Raw genomic sequence first — 24,231 nt, 5'->3', positions numbered from 1 at the left:
TTATTTTGGGTGCTCAGCTTGAGATATCTGAAACAGGCCTGAGACCTGCTCTACACTGACATGAGTGCCCCATTATGGTGATGCAGAAAAGACACCTCCTGATTTTTAGAAAGTGCTGAGCACCCACCCTCCAAAAATCTGGTCCCTCTAAGGTGTCTCAGGTTGGGCACCGAAACACAAGAGGCACTCCAAAAAAATCACAAGCCACTTCTGAAAATGTAGGCCTATATAAAGTAAAGTGAAGATGCTCTGATCTAGATCGGGTTTAGGTTAGAATTCAGGGTTTGGGTTCAAGGCTGAATCAAGACTATGGGTGGGTACAACACTGCCAAAAATCTCATAGAATCATAGATGTCAGAGGTAGAAGGACCCACCCCACTGTTAAAACACCCACACCATCATCCTGACACTGCAGGATCACTCCCTGCCAAACATGCTTGCTCAGTCCCCCGTCTCCCTTTGCCCAAAATATTTTCCTCCCTTTCACCTCATGCTTTCCTCTCTCTGCCACACCATGTTCCATTGCACTCCCTCAGTGTGCCTCCTACCCCTGCACATTTCCCTGCACTCTCTGCAGTCTGCCTCGTGCTGTCTACATTTCTCGGACTTCCTATACTTTTCTGTTGCATTCCCCTCCTTGCTGATCCAATAGCTCCATTCCTGGCACCTCCATATTATCCTGCCCCTTGCCTGACTCTCTCACAGGGTGTTTAAGGGGCCACTATCTTCCTTGAAGGCAACTTGGCATTAGCCCTATTGGAAGAGCTGGATGGAGGTGGTATCCATTTTTTTGCCCAGGACAGCCTCAAGTTCAAAGGGACATGGCAGCCATCTTACTAAGGGAAGAGTCCCATTGGCAGTAATGGGAAATAGCAGCCATTTTGGATAAGGGCAAAACGTGATGAGATTGAAAGGCATAAATCAGAAATTAATTAGAACACCCCAGGCTTTGAAAGAGAGTTGGCATCACTATATATTTACACCATAGTCTAGTAGAAGTGTAAGTTTGGGGTGGGGGGCAGGTTTCAATGTGGAGATTTGAAACCTACCCCAGGGTGTTTTGGGACATCTCCAGAAGACACTTCTTACTAAACTAAGGAAACCCTCTTTCCTCTCAAGCAGGTGCCTGCTATGAGCAAGAATGGTATCCCAAGCCCCCTGCCACACTCCTACTGCAACATGCTTATCTGAATCATTGGAACAATAATCCAGGAGCATAGCAGTACTTGCTACAAAGGAGGCCTCCTGCAGCCGCTGTGATCTGTCCATGCCAAGATAGAAAGGTATGCTGCTAGGTTGTTGCCAGTCGAACGAAGTGAGCTAATCCCCGTCCAGTCTGTTCCAGCACATCCATTATCTGCTGGAAACACTGATTTTTTTTTGTCAAACAACCTAGGGCAGGAGGAGGGTGAGTTGCTCCACAAATACTAGGGAGCTACTTCCAACCTCAGGTGGCCTGGGGCTGACTTAGCTTTTTGTTTTGCTTCCTGTGGTTAGCAAGAATGTTTAAAAAAATTAATTATAGAAAGGAGTTTCCAACAGAAGAAGGTTAGTGGGAATGCCAGAGTGCAGGCACTGGCAGCAGCAACCTTTGGGTGAATGCTTCCCATATGTCCATAAAGTAAAAGAAACCAACACATCAGAGACAAAATAGCATCCCCACTTCCCAGGTCTACTAAAGTCCTTCCCAAACATTAGCAACACTCATGTCCAGCAGGAAGAGTAGTGATGAGTTCATGGCCATTTATGCTCTCATAGCTGTCAACACAATGTTATATGCGCTGGGAACTTCATGGTGGCACCGACAGAACTGTCATCTTCCCATTCCAAAAGTGCAGGCCCTTGACATCTGAGCAAAAAGAGAATCTTCAAGAGCAGTCTAAGGCCTGTGACACACAGATGAGCAATTCTGAGTCAGTGGATATGCACCTGTACCTCACATGCTTTAGGCTGCAGTATTTGACTTTGTTTCTCCAGGGGAGGGGGAGAGAGACAGTGGAGAGGAAAGATGGATGTTAGCTGGATATTCTGTCTCTCTGCACATGTGCAGAGAGTAGCCTTTAGGGCAACTCGGCTGGGAGGGCCCAGCAACTTCCAGAACAGAAATAAAAGACAGGCAGCCCCATGGACTCATCAGCTGATCAACACAGGACTAAGAGATGTGCCTGCTGTGACAGCTGGATCCCACTCCCTGCCCCACTTTGGACACAGGTCAGTGTTCTTCCAGGTTTATTTACTAGGGGAGCTCTCCATTAGGATAATGTTTGGTCCACCATGGAATATTTTATGGATCAATAGGAAGAGCTGGGGAGGAAGCATTGGTCTCCTCTAGAGGCAACAGAACCTGTGGAACTCATATTGAGCTATCAGCTAAGGGCTCTACAGTGGGATTTTGCCTCAGAGAGAGTGAGCGAATGGGACAGCACTTAATGAGGGGAGGATTTGTGAATTCTTGTCTGACTTAGCTGGGTTTATGGGGAGAAGATGGTGTCTTACAGAGCGAGAGCCTTATAGAGATCCAGAAGTGGACCTTTTATATGCTCATCCCAATCCGTGTACCGCTTTGGATACAGGCACGGATTCTGTTTCACCAGCAATTGTGAGGACTAGTCAGTTATTGACCCCAGGGCTGGAATGCTGCTAGCTGTGGGGATCCCCAGCCTGTTTGTTTGCTGAGGGGGTTCTGGGGTGTGTGAAAGGACTGAGACGCTGCTTCAAGCACTGCAGGGTCCAGCCGACGCACCCTAGGTACTATGGTCTGGCCATAAACACTGAGCAGTCACCTCTGAAAGAAGATCAGAGGGAATGTGTTTGGATGTGTGTGCTGAAGCATAGAAAATGTGATGCTGAAACCTTCTATTTGAATGTCTGTAACAGAAACAAAAAGGGGAACATCTGCACGAAGAACACCAGAGATTTACTGGTTTTGCTGCTTTTGTTGAAAAGTTATTCATAGTATTCCAAACACTGTTTACAATATTTTATCCTATTCACAGTGTGTTTTGGGTGCACGACATGTTTGTTTTACTCAGGATGTACCTGGCGTCTCTCTTTGAAATTGTCTGGGGGCTCTTAACATCTGTTTGTCAAGGGTTTACATACAACAGCCCTGAGGTTTAACTCTGTGTAATGTTTTCTGAACAGGTGCAGGAGGAAGGGGAGTGGGTAGTTATACTGAATGTTGCCTGAGCACCCCCTGAACATCACACACAGAGCCAATTCATTGTAATAGTATCCTCATTAACAAATGGAGGCCTGGAGAGGTGAAGTGACTTGTCTACCATCACATAGCAAGTCAGTAGAACTAGGGATAGAACCTAGGAGCCCCAGGGCATCATTCATCCTCCAGGATTGTCCTGGAGTCTCCAGGAATAAAAGATTAATCTTTAACTAAAGATTATGTTGTGTGATGAAAGCTCGAGAAAACCTTTAGGAATATGTCCAACTAAAATTGGCAACCCTATATCATTGTTGACCTGTGACCCCTTTGTGCAGATAGGCTGAAACAAATGGGCTGGTCTACAGGCCTAGGCCCCCTGGTGCAGTGGGATCTCTATGCCCGGCAAAGAGAGGGCCTGCTCAGCTCCATCCCCCCATGCCCCAAGCAAGGAGCATTCTGGGGTACTGTGGGCTGGGGGTGGGGCAGGGTTTGGCTAGGGTAGGCCTGTGCCTTGGAGGTTCTGCACCCCTCCAAAGCCTCAGAGGGGCCTTTGCAGCAGGTGCACATGTGAGGGCAGCCCTAATGGAGCCCAGGTCCAGAACACAAAGACAGTCCCCTACTCCAAGGAACCTGCAATCTGAGTAGCCCAAGGATAAGCCTGGCTCCTTGTACCCTTCTCAATCTCCAGGACCATTCTGCCCGCTGAATGCCATATTTACTGTTCATCAGTTTGGTCTCTTTCCTTTTTGTGGGTATACTGGTGAGGTGTTCTAAGCAGCCGGGGATGGGGGGGACCCAAAAATGTTTGGTATTTGGATGCTTAGTCTATCTAAACTCAGCCAGGCCTCTATTTTCAATTCTCATAAAAGCAAGCTTTCTTGTGGGATTATCTGGTACATCCTGGTTCCACACTCAGTCAGAAAAAGACCAAGAACAAACTTTCTCATGGAATTATTGTTGTTTCTGGTTCCAAACTAAGCTAAACCCACAGAACATAAAGCAGTGCAAGAATCACAATAGAAATCAAACACTTTTCCAAACTTGGAAAAGAAAGTTTTGGTTCATATAACTGATGATGGCTCAAGTCTGTTTTTACCTTATTTCACCCAGTTAGTTAGTCCACCCCTGTTTAAATATGAAAGGAGTTGAATATTTGCATAGATGTCCATTTAATGGGAAAAAATTCTAATCTGAGCCCTTTCCCATGACAGACAGAAGTGAAGTGATGGGTCAGCTGACCCTTCCAGAAATGTGATCTACATTATTACCCATGAGATACTTTCTAACAAAGTGTAACAATGGCAATACTGTAGTGTCTCTTGCAGTAGAAAAAATCCCATCTTGACTTAAAAAATTGTCAGTGATAGAGAATCCACCATGACCCTTGGTAAATTGTTCCAATGGTTAATTACTCTTGCCGCTAAAAATCTATGCTGTATTTCCAGTCTGAATATGTCTAGCTTCAACTTTTCCAGCCATTGCATTGGGTTATATATTTCTCTGCCTGACCGAAGAGGCCATTATTAAATATTTGTTCCCCATGTAGATCATTATAAACGGCAAAAAAGTCATCCCTTAACCTTCTCTTTGTCAAGATAAATAGATTGAGTTCCTTGAGTCTATTACTAGAAGTCACGTTTTCTAATCTCTAATCATTCTCCTGGCTCTTCTTTGAACCCTCTCCAAGTTATCAACATCCTTCAAAGGCGCCTAGAGCTGTGGATGGTTTAAATATTCTTTTAGATTGAAATCTAACTAACTAACTAACTAATTCAAACCCTTGTTTTTCAAGGTAAAATTAAGATATTTTAAAAAAAATTCCTGACCAGAACTGGTTGAGAAATGAAAACCCAATCTCATACAAAAAATTCAAAATTTCAAAGATGTTATTAAGAGTTTGAAAGGAACCCATGTTTTGCTTTTTCAAAATGTATCACAAGTTAAAAAAAAATCCCCCGATTTTTATTGAAAGCAGTATGGAAAGAGTTTTCCAAGTGGGTTATTGAACATTTTTGTTTACCAAACCCCCAGCTTTTAAGGTTTTTATAATGTTTTCAACAGTGATTTTGTTTTTGAAAAAGATATTGAAAAGAGTGTTTTTATTTATTTATTTAGCAAAAATAAAAGTAAAAAGTTCCAAATGTCAACAATTTTTAACAAAAAAAAGTTCTATTCCTAACTATGGTCCCAATCCTGCAATTTGATCTGTGCAGCTGGAGTCTGGCACTCGTGCAGAGCACCATTCATATTAAGATGGCTTTTAATAAACAAAAACACCCCAATCAACCGAAAACCTCATCTGTGAGTGTGACAGGTGCTGTCTCAATGTTTAATCCTTTGTATCAAAACAAGCTTATTAGTCTAATAGAAACAATTCTCTCCCTCCTGCAAAGGAGGTGCCCTGTCGTGAGTTCTCCAAATATTTGCTTAATTTGCCTCAACATTTTAAAACTAAAACATAATATTTGCCCCTCTGGAACATATCAGGGACTCTCTGTATCCCATGCCCCACCATACCATTGCCCCACTTCTCCCACTGTGGAAGGGTGGACTCACCACTCGTGTACCCCTCGTGGCTGGACATGGTGTGGCAGCTCTTTGCTGTCTGGCGTCCCCTGCCGACGGTCGCTCCAGTCCTCTGGCAGCCTGCCCCTTCTTGCAACTCAGCCCCTCGGCCAGGTCACGTTTTAGTTCCACAAATCTTCCGGGTAACTGAGAGGCCAACAAACAAGAGTTCAGTGAATAATTCCAAGATCTTTTGTCAGGTCTATGGCTGCTGACTTGAGGCCCAGTGGTTCTTACATTATTCTCTCTGGACTCTGAATTGTGCTTGTCCTCTCAGGTCAGGGGACCTCATGCCATCTTCCCCAGTGGCTGGTTGGGAAACCCAGGCTCTCTCACATCATGGGTTCCAGTCCAGAGGCGAACTGCCAAGGTCTGTTCAGTCAGACATCTTACCGCTGCCTCCTTAAAATTAGCCTTTCTTCAGGCCTTTTTCCGAGCCCCTTCCCGGGCTCTTTTTAATGAGAAACACCACCGGGATTTCTCCCCACAGATCTGGTTCCTGCCTTTGTGTCAAGGTTAATCACAGCAGCTTGCTCCAGTTACATGTCTGCCAGGGATCTTCTCTTTCTAGTGCCCTGATAGTGACTGCAAAGTTTTTCCCCTCTCTCCCTGCAGCCCCTCCAATCTCAATCTGAACGCCCCTTTGCTTTTACCATCACTGCCTCTTGGGTTCACTGCCTCCAGCTTCCTCCCACCTGAGGACAACCAGCCTCTAGCCTCAAGGATGAATTATTTAGGTAAAAAAAAAGACAAGACATGCAGTATGGTCCTGGGCCTATAAGCTTGGACAGCTGGCTGTGTGTTCTGAGCACCTTACAGATTTCCTTGGACAGCCACCTCAGAAAAGAGATGATCCCGGGAAAGCCTGAACAGGGTCGCAACCCTACTTCAAGCTTCATTTATTTAGGTAAAAAAAAAGACAAGACATGCAGTATGGTCCTGGGCCTATAAGCTTGGACAGCTGGCTGTGTGTTCTGAGCACCTTACAGATTTCCTTGGACAGCCACCTCAGAAAAGAGATGATCCCGGGAAAGCCTGGACAGGGTCGCAACACTACTTCAAGCTTTATTGCCCCCGGCCTCCTCCTGGCTCAGAACCCTCTGGTTCTAGCTCCAGACCACCCTCAGCCCTGCTACCTCTCACAGGGGTCTCCTCACAGGCCTCCTCAAGCAGCGTTCCCCCTGCCTTGTGCTTCTTCCTTCATGAAGACCCAGCTTCACCCCAGCTGGGTTTGATCACCAATTATGCCTGACACCCCTCCAGGTGCTACCCAGTGGCCTAATTAGACTCAGGCCCCTGTTAATCATGGTTACCTAGAGTGGGGTTTATATACCCTACCACAAACCCCCATGCCAGGACTCTATGTTTCCCCATTCCTACCTTTCTCCCCATTCTCCCATATCAGGGCTCCCCATTTTCCCCATTAGGGGTTCTGAATGCCCCCCTTCCCCCATGGAAGGGGTCTGTGTGGCCTCCCATTTCACTCATGCCCTCCATTCCCCCTTTCCTTGCATGGCCAGGGCTCTGTGTGCCCCATTCCTCCACTTTCCCCAGTCCCCTAATTCCCTCTTTTCTCCATGCACCCAATTCCCCCCCAAACCAGATTCCCCCATTGTTCCTCCTGCCAAGGATTCTGAGTCACCCATTCCCTATTCCTCCCATTCCAGGGTCTTTATGTGCCTCTCCATTCCTTCTCCCATCATACCAGTTTCCTCTATTCACCCCCACCCCATGCCAGATGACCTGTATGCACCCCCATTCCACTCATGGGCCCCACTCTTCACCCTACCATTCTTATTTATTTTCTTTTCTGTCAGCCAGATAAGTCATTCATATGCCAACATTTTTCATCTGTATTGGAGGAAGAGCAGACTTGAAATGGGGGGTGGGTATTGTTATGCTTGAAACTTTTAATGGCTGCCATGCTCTCATTCTTTGATCTATAGACAGCACCGATGCCAGGGGATCCATGTGTCCCTCATTTCCCCCTCCCAGTTCCAATTTTAACCAAAATCATTATGGTTCTGTCCACTGATGCCTAGAACATTCCTTGAAATTTTGGAATTGATGGGGTGCAGCATTCAAACATTATTGCATTGCAGACAGATAGAGAAATGCCATTGAGTTGAGTGTAAAACCTCATGTCACTTGGCAAATTAGCCTGTGAAACTTAATGCCACATGATATTATTGGAGTCAAGGATTTAATAGGATTCAGCAGTGGATAAGATATTCATAAGAACAACGGGAGGATCCATGGTTACATCAGACAGGATGAAAAATGCTCTCCTGAGCATTAGGAAGAGATCTTGGTTGGCTATTGGGGCAGAGACATAAGGATCCATCATTATGTTATCCCAACAGCAAGCCAGCACAGCACAGGCTCCAACTCCGTGAATGTGGTTTTGGCAATTCAACAGGGTTGTTTGTGATTCTTCAGGACATAAGGAAGTACAAAGTATGTTATGCCCCACTTATCTCAGTAACCTTCAAAGCAGCTGCCTCTAATCCTTAATGAACAAAATATGAACTTGCAAGCATGACTGCAATCCACAAACAGATACCTTGGGCCAATTCTGAGCTCTGTTACATCACTGCAAATCAGACTCAATGGCAATGGGTACCCAGACAAGAAGCCAGCTAGAGAGAGAACTACTGGAGCAATGGAGTTACTCCAAATGTACACAAGTATAACTGACAGCAAAATTCCAAGTATCAACCCAACCCTTCCCCTTTTGAGCATCCGAAGGTCAGCCAAGAAGGGACAGGAAGTTGGAGTAATTCTGCAGAACACTATTACAATCAGTTTAAATGACAATCTCCTTGCATACCTACCAATGATTTTTTTTTTTCGCTCTCTGGCTTTGTTAATTTTTTCCCTCTTCCACTCTGTTTATTTTTGTTGCAGATTTATTAGGTGCACAGATAAGTGCCATTTAGCTTTGCAGAACTGTCATCACCAGCACTTTATGAATGGGCTCATTCACTGACAAACTATTTAAACACTAAAAGGGGGGAAAATTTACTGCCACAGGTCAACGAGGAGGCCAAGATCAGCCGAAACTCAGCTGTATTTCTCCTTGAATATAGGAATGTGAGGAGGACGCTGAGAGTTTGCTTTAATTTATCCTCACACATCAAATTTAATGTCACTTTGTCTGCAATGATATTCTGTCTAGAGTGCATGCCTTGGTTTTTAGCTGCTAGCAAGCATGGGATCTAAAAATATCAATAGACAGGGAATCATGCATCTGCTAATAAGGGCTGTGAAAAATATATGTTCAGTCATGCAACCATGCTCTCAAATAAAGTATGAGGCCTGGACCCCCATTCATCCCACTGCTCCTGCCACCAACAATCAGTTCAAGGCTGTGAGGTTGTTTGAAAATGACACAAAGTGTGGTCAGTCAGGCAATAAGCCTGCCTGGAGGAGTTCTGAGTTCAGGTCTTATGTCTGCCCCAGCCTTTATATTTGACCTTGCACAGATCATTTCATCTCTTTGTGCCCCAGTTCCTCACCTATCAAAAGGGGATAATATTATTTCCTTTCTCCCACCTATTGTCTAGTTGGATTGTGAGCTTTCTGGGGGAAGTGACTCTCTCAACTACTTTTGTACAGCGCCAAGCACAATGGGGCCCAGTGTCAGTTGGGCCTCTGGGCATTACCATCATACTTCTACTCATAATAATTTCCATAAAATGCCCTAGAAGGATGATCTGATGTGGCTGTTCTGGAGATGTGTTAACAGAAGTCATGTATATTCTCCATGGGCATAAAACACTTGCAATTTTCATTAGAGCAGAAGTTTACCGCAGTGTCTTTGGCCACCATTTCTGCACCTTGAGTGTTGTGCAAGGTGTCAGAAACATAAGAATTAAGGTCCTTGATCAATGCAGTGATCCTTCTCACCCAGTATCCAGTCTCCAATAGCGGTCAGCACCAGCAGCTTCAGAGGAAGATGCAAGAAACCCTGAAGCAGGAAGTTCTGGGGTAAATTTAGGGAAAGTTTCCTTCTAACCCCCAATATTTAGAGGTTGGTTTATGTCCTGAAACATGAGAATTTGTATGCCTTCCAAAACTCTTGGTTTTTGTTTTAATATTTACTATTATAACCTGGAATGTTCTTGTCGTCCATAGAAATGTCCAATCCTTTTTATGAATCCTGGTAAACTCTTGGCTTCAATAATACCTTGTGGTTGTGAGTTCCATAGGCTAATTAAGCATTGTATGAAATAGTATTTTCTTTTATTCATTTTAAATTTTCTCCCTTTCAACTTGTTCTTGTATTATAAGAGGAGGATGAGGAAAAGATCTTGATATACCATCCATTATTCTGTATACTTTTATCATGTCCTGTTTTATTCATCTCCCCTCTTAGGTAATCCCAATCTTTGCAATCTCTCTTCCTAGGAGAGCTTTTCCGGGCCTCGAATGATTTCTTTTGCCTATTTCTGCTATATATTGTTTGAGATGGTGTGATCAGAAGTGAACACAATATTCCAGAGAAGGTATATTGTTAATTTACATAATGGTGTTATAATTCAGCACCCGGGTACCTGAGAGGTAGCCGCATTTTAACAGTGGGATATACATACCAACTGAGATTTTCATGGGAATTGGGTGAGCAAATCTCTTAGACAGTTTTGAAACTCTCCACTATAATTTGTAAAGTACTTCGGGACCCCATAAGATGAAAACAGCTGTAGAAATGTAACATATAGTGCCGGAAGCCCATTTCAAACAGGACTTGGCAGAGCCCTCGGGAACAGTCTGTAAGGAACAACCCTGAATTGGCCAAGTGGTGAGTAAAGGAGGTGGCCTAAGATTTCCCATCTCTAACTTCTATGATGCATCTGAAGAAGTGAGCTGTAGCCCGCGAAAGCTTATGCGGAAATAAATTTGTTAGTCTCTAAGGTGCCACAAGTGCTCCTGTTCTTTCTATGATGCTATGACCCTATGAATTCCACTACTTTTTTCCCTAGTGAAAGTTTTCTCTTTACCTGATCCTGGGATATTGCCAGGCTTACAGCTCATTATACATGGGAGATCAAGTTGTATTGTAAAGTTGACAAAAATAACAATTTTATATATTTTTTCTCCCCCAGCAATTCCAAATCACCATGCAAAGCCTCTTGACTAATAAGGTCAGATTTAGAGTTGATCCTTGCCTGCTTGGTATATTTGCATGTAGGTATCTGAGAGATTTAAATGGACACCATTAGCTCCCATAGGGCCTCATTTCATAACATACCTTAGAAACACAATCTGATGGAGGAAGATAAGAGACAGCGGCTTCTCAGTAGCAATCAGCTTTAATTCTGCTCTTCTTACAGTGTGAAATCAGTGAAAACAAGGCCTCCATACCCTTGGCTCACAAAGTGCTTTATGGAAATTAAGTTGCACAGAACCCTTGCAAGGTAGGTGAAGCTGAAGAAACTGAGGCACAGAGAGATTAAGAGACTTGCCTAATATCACTGAGAAAGTCAGTGGTAGAGCTTGTCATAGAACCCAGGAGCTCTGACTCCCAGTTTCCTGCTCTGATCACTTGACAACATTCTATTAGGATAGAAGCAAATTTTTAAAAAATAGTTCAGGTGCTCATATTAAACATATTAATTTGATTGAAAATCTTTGGCATGGGAACCAGGCTAGAAATCCCACCAGCTCAGGCCTCCTCATAAGTTTTCCTGAATGTCTATGGTTTTGATGTGAGTGGAAGTATAATAACAACCTTTCTGGTAGTATTTTACCACCTGCAAATCCAGGCAAAATCAGCAGGTGCAGAGGAGAGTGAAATTTAGAGATTGGGAACAAGCTGCAGAATTCAGATCTGGATCTGGATTTTGAATCTGCAACAGTTTGGGGGTAGTTGGAGTTTGTGGTTTTGGCTCAAACCACTATAAAGGTAAGGGGTGACATTTTCAAAAGAACCTAAGTTACTTGGGCCCAGATCCTCGAAAGTATTTAGGTGCCTAACTCCCACTGACTTCTCTTTAATGAGAATTAGGCACCTAAATATCTTTGAGGATCTGGATCTTAGCAGACTAAGTGCCATTGAAAGTCTTTGTTACTTGGGCTCCTAAGTCACTTAGGTTCTTTTGAAAATGTTACCACAGGGCCATTCATGAGATTTGGATATGAATTCTGGGTTTGATTTCAAAGTCACCCGCCCTGGATGTTTGCGGGTGCTTGGGTTCAAGCACATTTCCAGGGTACCAAACTCTTTTGGGCTCAGACTTACTCACTGTTTTAACCTCAGTTATCACAGGACAGACCCTCCCACTACTGTTTTATTGGACTGGTTCACTAGCACCACAAGAGTGTGCTCCAAAGACTATTGAAGTCAATGGGTGTCTTTCTGTTGACTTCAGTGGCTTTTTCCTGTGTGAACTGGCACTGGTATCTGGTGGTCCCAGCAGAGAATGACTGTATAATCACATCAAGTACCAGAGGGGTAGCCGTGTTAGTCTGGATCTGTAAAAAGCGACAAAGAGTCCCGTGGCACCTTATAGACTAACAGATGTGATGGAGCATAAGCTTTCGTGTGTGAATACCCACTTCGTCAGATGTATAATCGCAAGTGCTCATTACTGAGTAGTACACACCGGTGTATCAATGAGCCACGCACGAACAGAGCTCTCCCTTTTGCATGGAAGCTGCACTTTGGTGCGGTCACACCAATATGAAGTTCAGGGCAAAGCCATTGTTCAAGGTCATCGTTATAAACACACTGGCAATAGAATTAGCCAATGAGCAGAACTGCAAATTGTGATTGGAGGCACTCTGTGTGTGTGTGTGTGTGTGTGTGTGTGAGAGAGAGAGAGACTAACTTATCCCTCACCAGAAACAGAGGCTGTGACCCTGGAACAAGATGACAATAGTTTTACCAGTTGAGCCAAAGGAAGGCTTTCTATTTCCTGAACCCCAGATTCATCCTTGGTGTAACTCCACTGAGACTACCCCAGGGATGAATTTGGCTCTGAGTCAGTAGAAGCCATGCTATGGTTTCTTAGCTGGAAGTTGCTACAATTTACATGCTAGCTGGCTCTATCCCCAGCATCTGCCTCCAGTTTTGGTTGCTAGATGCATCCCTTTCTCTATCTGATTTTTATTGTTTTTATGGTATGTAAAAAATGAGGCTTGCCAGAACTGACAGTTTTGCTTTAAGTGGCAAGTAAAGAAACCATGTGACCTTTATATTCCCTTAATGCATTAAGACAGACAGATTTTATCCTCATTTTGTTTGTAGATGTACACCCTTAGGCTGAGATCTCATCAGAGCTTACAAACTAGAGTTCAGATGGGTGGTGCTTGGGTGGGAGACCTCCAAAGAAAAGCCCAGAAGTGCTGCACAAGGCGGTGTCTGTGAAAGTGGGTGGCATTCTTCCTTTTGAGCCAGACTGAATCAATGTCCTGGAATGTTAAGGGGTGCTGTGCTTTTGTGTGGGATCTGAAGCCACAGTCCTGAGCGTTCACAGCAGTTAATGATCTCATGGCACTTTTAGCACAAGTAGGTATGTTTCTCTGGGCCAAATTCTAACTCCTATTCATTCTGCCTATCTAAATTCCACCTGCAGCTTAGAATGGAAGTGGTATTCTTCACTTCTTGCCCCAAAATATTGTGCAATTTAGGAAAAGAGAAATCGCCATATGTAAGAAACTCCATAGTAGGAAGATGTGGAATAAATTCCCTCCTTGAAGGCTTCAGCTTAACATCTAGTAGTTGGTTTAATTCAGAAGCATAAGGTTTTGTATTTCTTACCAAAAATAAAATAAAATATATAAAATCTTAGCATTCACTATAACAACCCTGTATATTCTTGTTATCCCTGTAAATGTCCAATTACTCTTTGGATCTTGCTAAATTTTTGGCATCCTGTGGCAATGAATTCCACAATCTATTCCTTCTACTTGGCGCAAATGTGTTGCTTCTTTGTTGCTGTGTTCTACCCTGGAGATTTCCGCATTTCAAAGATGGGTGATATGATCCTTGTATAGATAGCTTCTTGAGAGCCTTTGGATGTTATAGACGCCTCTCTTACACAGGTGCAATACCATTGTAATTCCTGATTGAGACCTCTGTAAGTGACAGCAGACTCAGACCCTAAATGCTGTCAGATTGCTGCAGTTATTATTATGAATAAGGTTCTAATTTTATCCTGGCTTTTGCAAGAGCTACAGATTGGCACAATAACAGGTTGCATATTAAAAATAGAAGAGCTTGTTAAAGAGATTGTTAATAATCCTGTTATGTTCAGTTCCATTTTTTAGAAAAATGAGAGGAAGAGGAGAGAAATCTATGTTTGCCTAATGAATTCATAATAATAAATCATTGCTACTGTTATTATTCCATTTGGCAAACACAGAAATATTCCCCCTTCCCTCACTGGGTTTCTGAATGGAGCTGAAATGAATATGGCTGTGTCTGTATAACAATTTCTATTTATAGGGCACAATCCCTTCTTGTGTCAAAATAACTTTATTTGTGCTCCAGTCGCATTCTCAATGGCGTTAATTAACTTTTGGTACAGAGACAGAAGAGGCAACAAAAAATGAATTTTGGCAAGATCTGGAGAAGTAATGGCTGGGGCTTTTTTAAAATTTAATTTAATTTTTTTAGTTCTGTGCAATGGAGGAAGAAATGAAAATATTTGTTTGAAATGATTTTAAACCCCAGATGACTTTCCCCATTGATCAGAGTGGGAGAGTGATGAGCGCATGTCTTCAGACTAGAAATAAGGTCCAGTTTTTTTTTTTAAACAGGGAGGGTAATTTAACAGTGGAACATTTTACCAAGAACTGTGATGCGTTCTCCATTACAAGCAATTTTAAAAATCAAAGATGGGATGCTTTTCTAAAAGATAGGCTGTAGTTCAAACAGGAATTAATTCAGGGAAGTTCTCTGGCGTATGATAAGCAGGAGGTCAGACTAGATGATCACAATGGTCCCTTCAGGCTTTATAATCGATGACAATCAAATAATGCTCTTGGGAACACAGTGACCCATTAATTTGAGATGCTAGGACTTTGCCTACGATCCAAATCCTTTACACTGAGTTTGGTTGGAAGGTAGGATGTCTTTAGCAGCACACAGCAAGGAGGAAATGTTTAAGTGCTTGACTAGGGTTTGCCAGTCCAGCTCTGCTCAGCATGGCCCTGGCATGCCACACGTAAATGTTCTCAGCTGGCAGCATTCGGAATTGCTGCAATGCAGTGTTAGTCTTAATCTGGCCTGGCAATATGTGCATGCAGTTACCCAGCATGCCTTGCCAACAATTTTGCTTTATAAATAGAGGTAGCAGAATGCAAAAATTAAAGCGAGGAGGATTTAAGGTCCTTTACATGGTGTCATCGTGCATGAATGTGTAGTGCATGAGACATGGATAACATTCAACTTCAGAGCGCTGTCTAATCAGAGATCCCAATACCAATCTTTCTCCTGTGTTTCAGCTCCTTCATACCCTTCTGTTTCTATTAGCAGGAGTTCAATAATAAGATGAATTTTTTGGGAAAGGAGTTGAGAGATGAAGAGAGAGAGTGAGAGCACACACACACTATTCTACTTCCATAGCATCGGTTGGAATAATAGAAAATGATGCATCAATTTATCTAGTTATCAAAACAGATCTATTCCATACAGTATGTTTTCTGATGCTTTGTCTAGTCTACTTTTAAAATGATCTATCTTTGCATCTAGTTTCTAAGCATTTCTAGTGAACGCATCATGTCACTGTTATACTGAGGCCTGGTCTACACTGGGGTGTGGGGGGGATATCGATCTAAGATACGCAACTTCAGCTACGAGAATAGCGTAGCTGAAGTCGACATATCTTAGATCAACTAGGCCCTGGTCTACACACAGCCCCTAATTCGAACTAGGGTACGCGAATTCAGCTACGTGAATAACGTAGCTGAATTCGAACTACCCTAGTTCGAATAACTTACCCATCCAGACGCCGCGGAAGCGAACTCCGCGGCTCCAAGGTCGACTCCGGCAACTCCTCCTGCCGCGGTGGAGTACCGGAGTTCGAACTAGCGCTTCCGGGGTTCGAACTATCGCGTCTAGATCAGACGCGATAGTTTGAACTCCGAGAAGTCGAACTCGCCGCGTCGACCCGGACGGTAAGTATAGACGTGGCCTTAGATTGACTTATTTCACGTCCTCATGGCGCAGGATCGACAGCCACTGCTCTCCCGTCGACTCCGCTTCCGCCTCTCACCCTGGTGGAGTTCCAGAGTTGATGGGGAGTGCGTTCGGGGATTGATGTATCGCGTCTAGACGAGACGCAATACATTGATCCCGGATAGATAGCTCACTACCCGCCTATCTGGCAGCTAGTGTAGACATACCCTGAGATGCCACATATCCAGTTAAAATACAATGAGGAGTAACGTTTTCTGGCTAATTCTCAGGTGACTTTCACTTCCTGCATTCCCCTGCCTTGTTCTCTATTAATATTATTATTTATTCTTTGTACTACTGTTGCACCTAGGAGTCCTATTCATGGATTGGGATTCTATTCTCCTAGGCACTGTAAAATGCAGACCCTTCCAAATTCTAGAGCAAATGAGGCAGTAATGCTACCAACAGTTTCATTCATCACTCAACACTGATTCATTCCTTAAACACCTGTGCACTGAATGAGGCAGGTGTCCTGTGGGAAAAAATAGTATGTATAGTTAGAAATCGGGGACCAGATTTTTAAAGGTATTTAGGTGCCTAACTCCCATTGATTTTGTTCACCCAGTGTAAAACCCCATGTGGGCATTCACACCAATTTAAACCTGATTTGTTTTGATTTAGCTGAGCTCAGTCATTTGACTACTTAAGCTTAACCAATAAAAAAACAGAATCAGAGTTCCAGGATGAAATTCTGTGGGCTGCACCATGCAGGAGGAAAGACTAGATGATCATAATGGTCCCTTCTGGCCTTAAAATCAGTTACATAGATTGAAGAATGTCCGCACAGGTGTTGCACTATTTAACAAAATCAGATATTAGTTAAACAAATGCAACTTTTGTGTGACGACAAGCTCTTAGACTGCAAGAGGCTGCTTCTAACTTACACAATGCCCGCTGTGGCTGTGAAAAGTGGGGATCTCGTTAATATACATGAGAATCAGGTCCTAAGAACCTTGGCCCAGGGACTGCCTTTATATCCACACCTTGCACAGCACACCATTGGTGCTTAACATATACATAATTATTATGGAGGTGCGAGTCACAGCTTCATAGTTAAGGTTGAGTTCCATTTTGCATTTAAAGCAAGGATTCAACCTCTTTGTTGTGTATGAAAAGTACAGCATATCCCCCCGCCCCCCGCAAATGTACAGCACTCACTCATAGAATGAACACTGAGCTTCCTTAGATCTAATGAGTAACCCCATTCATTAATTTATGAGTTAAATTGATTTAAAAGATATGCGGCATGCTCTCCAAAGGCATCACATAAAGATGACAATAACAATCGGATGCAACCTTTGTAGGATTTCTTTCATCCTGAAAGTGCTTTACAAGTAACTTAACTTTAAATATTATGTTATTTTAGTTCTTAGTTGAATAGCTATTATAGATATTTTGATTGAATTCAACCTCTTTGTGTTGATACCAACTCCAGGAATACTATCCCCAGTGCAGTGCAGTCTTGTCTTACATGTGCAGTATTATCTGCTCAGTGCAGTGTTGCTACCTGCCTAGCATGAAAAATAAGGACAAAGAGGACGGTGATACAGTGCAAACCACTCCAGGAAACACTTGTTCTGTCGAGCACCTGACAGAGATATTTTCTCACTTTAAAAAAAATAAAAATGAAAAAAATGAGGTTTTTTTGGTGGAGGTGAAAAGCAAACAGCCATCACTCTTCTCACCTGTCATACTAGATCATCTGAAATTTTCTCTCAGGTAAAACAGCTGGGTTCAAATGACAGTCACATACACAGTATTATCCACTGCAAAGTATATAGTGTTCAGCTGGTGTCAATCAGCATGGATCCATTTAAACTGGCTGAGAATCTTTCCCCAAGTGATCCAAGATTCACAGACAATATGGAGTCTTTCCCTTTTAGAACACAGGGCGAGACCTGCAGTCTTTGGAAGGCTACTTGGTGTTGGTCCAGCTCCTGTGAAGCAGCTCCTACATCTCTCCCTTTTTGGCCTCCAGAGCCAGCGGTCTGACCAGGAGAAAGGGAGGTGTTGCCAGGGAGGCCTTTATGACCATCCTGGCTGCTGGAGGCTGTGGGCAGCTGGCATAATTTACAGCCTGCTCTAAATTATGTCAGGGACCTGGCCAGCCCCAAGATCTGGATGGGGATGCACAAAGGAAGCTTATCTTGGGCACAGCTGGGGATCCATCCCACATTTTACAAATGGTTCCTGTTGCTACGGTTTCCCGCACGATTTCCCTGGCCAGAGGGCCCCAGACCTAGCTGTTTTCAATAGTATTTTTAAAAAGTTTTCCAGAGTAGGTAGGGCACTAGAGCTAATTGATTTCTGTCAGGTGCTATCAATCTTAAGGACTTACCTGGCCCCTATTACTGTTGTACCAGAGCACCTCACAATCTTTAATGCTGTGAAAAAACAGCTCTACCGCCCTGTTCCTTGAGCACTGCTACCCAAGGATTTTCTCCCTGGATGCCCCCTTTCAGAACAGTTGATCTCAGGTTCCTACTGCTTTCCTTCCCAGGGGAACAGAGAGGCTTGGAGAGCAGGACTGTCACAGTCCCAGGGAGCAGGCAGGGAGAGCCCCATGTCTACTCTCTCTGCCTCTTGCTTGACGGGCTCTTAGCCACTTCCCCTCACTGTCTCTCTCCTCTTCTCTAAACCTAGGTGCCCTGTTTTAAAGCTCTGGCTCTGCTCCCTGTTAAAGGGCCAGTGTTAGCCTGTGTCAGAAGGGTAGCTGGGGGGGTCAACATACAGTAAAAGACAGACCCTGCCTGCCATAAAGGACTTACGAACTAAATGGAGTGGTACGTCTGCCATCTTTTGATAGGGAACATTGTGTGTCTCTCTGTGCTGACTCATTGTATGGAGGTTGGGGGCAAGCAGGCCACGGTGTCTTCTTCATTTCACCTTCTTTGGGTAACACTAGTCTGGAGACGTGCAGGCACTGCAAGGGCTGCCTGCAGCTGTGGCTGGCCCCTGTTCAGAGATGTACATCTGGGTAGCAAAGGTTCCTTGCACTGGGTCATCTGCAGCCTGGCTCGCTCCCTGCTACAATTACACTGTGAGGGTACCTACAGAGAGAGGCTGACACTGGGGAGTCATGGGAGCCTTTGATTACAAGTAGACAAGTGGGAAAGCCAAACCAGACTCTTAACCACTGCAGCAACTTGTTCCATAAACTCTGGAGGGGAGAGAGGACAGAGGAATGGCTCAGCCATTACCATGGGCTGGTTCACACCAGCCCTGATCAGACCAGGCAGTCACAACCCGAGCCTTTCCCACCTGCTGTCTATATCAGGCCACACAAAAAGGGAAGAGAAAGAAAGGAAAAGTTGGAGACCACATATACAAATTAATTAATGCTCTCCAGGCTCCTTCCTCTTGGTAATGTTAAACCTTTAATCCCAGGGATTAAACACCATGGTGTTTTATTTGTCCCTGTAAAACAAGTGTGGAGAGGAGTCCAGAAAACCATTACATCCAAATCCTTACCCTCTGGGCTAGAGATGCAAGCCAAAGGCAGCCTCTAACACAAGCTGTTAGATTCTGCTGAGGTTGGATAACACTCATCCCTCGTTATAGTGTAGCACCCTGGTGCCGCATACACAGAGACATAGCTGTGGTCAGCACGGATTGAAATGGGACCCTTCAACACCAAAGCTATAAGCTCCTGCCACTTGTGCTCAGTGAGAACTCTGGCAGCTCTTGGTAGATGGCAGCTATAGTCTCCCTGGGTGTGTTTACACAGCCCATGGCAGCACGCCTCCGAGACAGACCCAGGCTGGTGATGCTCACGCTAGCAATCTGAAGTAGCTCTGTAGGCAGCACTTTGAAGTTGTGGCTCGGGCTGGAGCTTGGGCTCTGAAACCCACTCCCCTCTCTAGGCTTCAGAGCCCGAGTTCAAGCCTGAGATGTGACTTCAAAGCCCTATCGTTAGAGCACTAGTGCACTGTTAATCCAAGTCTGTTGACCCAGGCTGCCACGGGCTGTGTGAATATTGTAGACACTGAGGCCAGCCACTAGTAGAAGAAATGCTTACAATCACCAAGACAGTGTATTACAACATTACCCTAGAGCCAGGATTCTCCTAATGTATAGGCCACCTCTTTGTGCACCCACCTGATTTCAGTGGGAGATTGAGTCAAGAAATGCAAAACTGGACCCTGTGAATGCTCAGGTGCAGTATTATCTCGTGGATAGAGCAGACGACAGAAATGACTGTGCTCTGGAGACAGGTCACCCTGCAACCTTGGGCAGGTCACTTCTCTTCTGTTCATAGAGTCATAGAAATGTAGGGCTGGAAGGGACCATGAGAGGTCATCAAATCTAGCCCCCTGCACTGAAGCAGGACCACCTAAACCTAGACTATCCCTGACAGCCAGTGATAGGGGTTCACAACCTCCTTTGGAAACCAGTTCCAGAGCTGAATTATCTTTATAGTTGGAAAGTTTTTCCTAATATCTAACCTAAATCCCCCTCGGTGCAGCTGCCATTACTTCTTGCCCTAATTTCAGTGGATCACTATTGATCACCGTCCTCTTGATAGCAGCCCTTAACATATTTGAAGACTATTATCAGGTCCTCCCTCAGTCTTCTTTTTTCTCAAGACCAAACATGCCTATTTTTTCAACCTTTCCTCGTAAGTCAGGTTTTCTAAATCTTTTATCATTTTTGTTTCTCTCCTCTGCACTTGCTACAATTTATCCACATCTTTCCTAAAGTGTGGTGCCCAGAATTGGACGCAGTACTCCTGCTGAGGCCTCACCACAGCGGAGTGGAGAGGGACAATGACTTCCCACATCTTACATTCAACTCTCTTGTTAATATGCCCCAGAACGATATCAGCCTTTTTCTCAACTGCATCACATTATTGGCTCATATTCAGTTTGTGATCCCCTCTAACCCCTACATCCTTTTCTGCGGTATGACTAGCCAGTTATTTGTGCCATTGAAGTCAATGAAGCGATGCCGATTTACACAGAGGATGTGGCTCATGCAGTTTCATTTCCAACAAATATACAATTTTCCAAATATATTTTCCAAGTCTACAGCCCCAAACAGGGATTTAACCCCCCGTTATCCTCCACACACACCAGGTTCCAGTGATATCCTGCTCTGTTATGATGCACTGATAGCTGTCTATACAAGCAGGTGAGTGAGCACTCGCAGCATTCGATACCCAGACATTGACCAGTACATATTACTGCTTCTTGGTTGCCTATGAGTTTGGAAAACCATGATGAAGGGAAGGATATGGGATTTCTCCATCTAACCTACTTCCTCTGCTCAAGGAGCTCATCAGAGGAGGAGAAGAGAAAGAGGCCAGAGAAAGGAGGTTGTTTTTGGATACTGGGATAGAGCATAATGGGGAGACAGTAGATGGCTGCAGCGAGAAGGATGGAAGGTAAGGAGAGAGGTGGGGAGGAGAGGAGAAAGGTGGTGAAGGTCTGGAAAGGCACAGCTGGGAAGTGGTGGAGGGAAAAAACCCAAAATAAGGACAGTGGTGGTCGTTGAAGGAGGGGAGAGAAACGAATGCCTGTGTGTAGACGTGCCCTTGCCTGCCATTCAGAGCCAGAAAAAGCAATGATGTCTCCCCAATTATGGGTCTGGCTTACACCTGGCAACATTGTTATAAAACGCTACCATTCCTTTAGTCCCAATTCTGCTCCCCTGCCACCACTGCCTACGGCTTCCAACTCTTACATTCCCTGCACTGGAATTCATGTAAAATTAGGCCACAATTGCAGGGTGTAGAGGTTCCCTCCTTAACGTGTCAGCTGCTAATCAGAGGGGCTGCAAAGCTACTTACTCTTCTCATCCAACCTTCCACACGGAGGACTGAAATTTGTTTCCTTTGCAGAGATTATTGCTGCTACCTGCCCGGGGAGAACACTCTCTTCCTTGAACTCTCAGGTTAGGCCACATTGTGCCTGAGGGGGTTTCCTTGCAGAGAGGTTCTGTCAAAGAGATGACACAAGAATTTGTTAAGAAACAAATGTGTTCCCTCCCTCTCCCCCATTACTTCTCCACGGCCAGGGTTCAAAGGCACCCAGGCTCGGGAAGCTCTAGTGAAATCGGAGGAACTCTTTGTGCTAGGGTGCGTCTACATGGCAAATAAAGGTGTGATTGTTGTAGGTAGGTTCCAGCTAGGCCTCCCAGGCCTGCTGCCACAGAGCTTGGGGTCTAGCAACACCCAGAGCCTCGTAAGCAGCCTGAATAAATCTGCCTGAGTTTCAACAAACATTTGGCTTGAGTGCAATCCATTTGGCTTGAGTTAATCAGCATTTTTCAGTGAAAATAAGTGTTGGAAAATTTCCAACCAGCCTTAGTCCCACTGACCTTAAATGAAACTTAAGCGCCTAAAGCCCAGATCCTCAAAGGTATTTAGATACCTAACGTCCACTGATTCCCCTTTTGATCCAACTGACAAGTCAAAAATTTGGGGACTTGTAGGCGAAATTGGTGACAGTCAGGTATTTCTTTGATGCAGTTTTCTTTATTTACAAAGAATGTACAAAGTCCTGTTTCCCTGAACACAAGAGGACTCAAACAGCAGAAGAGTTTATTCATTTGCTGTCCTGAGCCTGCCTTTCCAAGCAGCTCTCTGTACCCAAAAAGCTTTTTCTCTTATCTTTCTCTAAGGGTTACATTGCAGCTTTCTGTTACTGTCTGCTTGGCTTTCTCTTTCTGCTTCAGCTTATGCTGGGTGTCTCTCTCCCTTGCACACACACATAGACCAAGACAATTCCACCAGTTGAAGCCCAAACGCCTGCATCTGAAACCCCTTGGGCCACATGGTTCAGCTGTTACATGTGCCTACATTTTGGGTGCTAATACTATTGTTTGAGCCACCTGATTACAATAGGCCTAAATCCCTATTAAAAATGGCACTTGGGCTTCTAAGTCCTTTGGATGCTTTTGAAGATTTTACTGTAAGTGATGTGGCCAAGGGTATATAGGAAATCTGTGCCAGAGTGGCGAGTTGCCCCTAGATTTCCTGCATACTAAGTTAATGCCCTAACCACTGGACCATACTCACTCATCTAGAGGAAGGATAAGAGCTCTGCCTGTGAGAATAAGCCCCCTTCCAAGAGTCTGCTCCTTCTGATAGTGTCTCTCTGACATGTATGGAGCAAACCTTTCATTTTTCTCTGGCAGCTAATGATACATTAGGGTGACGATTTATGGCTCGGCCTTTAGTGTTTTGCTGGTATATGTGCAAGGCTCTTTAAATATTGCCCAGGGTAGAAATCCATAAAGATGAGGGAGGAGTCTCTGTGCAGGTAGCACAAAAGGTGTTTTGTTTTTCTGAACAGAAACATCAGCTTATGAAGCTGCCTGTTTTTTCTCTCTGTCTCCCTCTCCCCCTTTCTTTGGCATAGGATGTGCAAATAACTAGACACATTACTAAACAAATGCGTCTCTCCTCCAGGTTTACACATAAGCAGCAGCTGCTGCCTGCAGTAGCCTCAAGCCATCGATGCCATAGAGTGACTGCAGATACTCAAGTGAAGGATGGCGGAACTGAGGGCAGAAGTAGATTTCCCAGAGTGCTCTGGGGAGAAATGTGTCAAGTACTTGCAACATGCTGGCAAAGCAAGTGACATGTCCCCTCTGAATGGTTGGTCCGCCTGGAGGATAGTAGTCTACTACTTCTGGCTGCTAATGGAGTTGCTCCAGTGGTAGCAGTATGTGTTGCTGATACTGGAAGTCCCAAGCCAAAACCCTCCTGATGTCCTATGCAGTTGAGGGTGTTACAGGTGCAGGGTTCAGAAGTACATTTCAGGGCCTCTCTAGAGAATTTCAAACCATTGCCTCTCTTCTTTCATCTCTGCTTTCAACTCTACTTTCTGCCTGTCCCTACACTTTTCATCCCTTCTTCTCCCCCAGTCTCTCTCCAGGACTCAACCCCCCAGGTCCATACAGTTCTGCTAATGCCCTCCATATCACCCCTCCTCAAATCCCTTCACAAGCTCCACATATTGTGGGCAACCTCCTTGTCTTTACATTTAAGCTCTGCTCAGCTCCACACCTGCCGCATCTCTGCTCTCAGGTCATTCTACAAACCGCTTCTCACTATCTTGTCTCCTCTCTGATCCCTTTGTCTCTTTCTCCCACTCTTGGCTTTCTGCCTTTTTCCATGATATCCTTAAATGAACGCCGAGCGCCCTGCCTTTATTATTAGTTATATCGTGTAAGTGTCCAGCATGTGCTCAGCCCTTTCCAAACTCAGAGGAAGCCACCACAAAGAGCTGCAAGCCCATTGCCTTCCCAGCATCTTTCCCCACCCTTTCTTCTGCAGCTTCTCCCTGCACCTGTCTCTCTTGCCCATCATGAACAAATG

The sequence above is a fragment of the Mauremys reevesii genome, linkage group 12 (assembly GCF_016161935.1).
Source record: "Mauremys reevesii isolate NIE-2019 linkage group 12, ASM1616193v1, whole genome shotgun sequence".
Lineage (NCBI taxonomy): Eukaryota > Metazoa > Chordata > Testudines > Geoemydidae > Mauremys > Mauremys reevesii.
The sequence above is the reverse complement of the archived record's forward strand: the minus strand, read 5'-3'. Positions refer to the sequence as shown.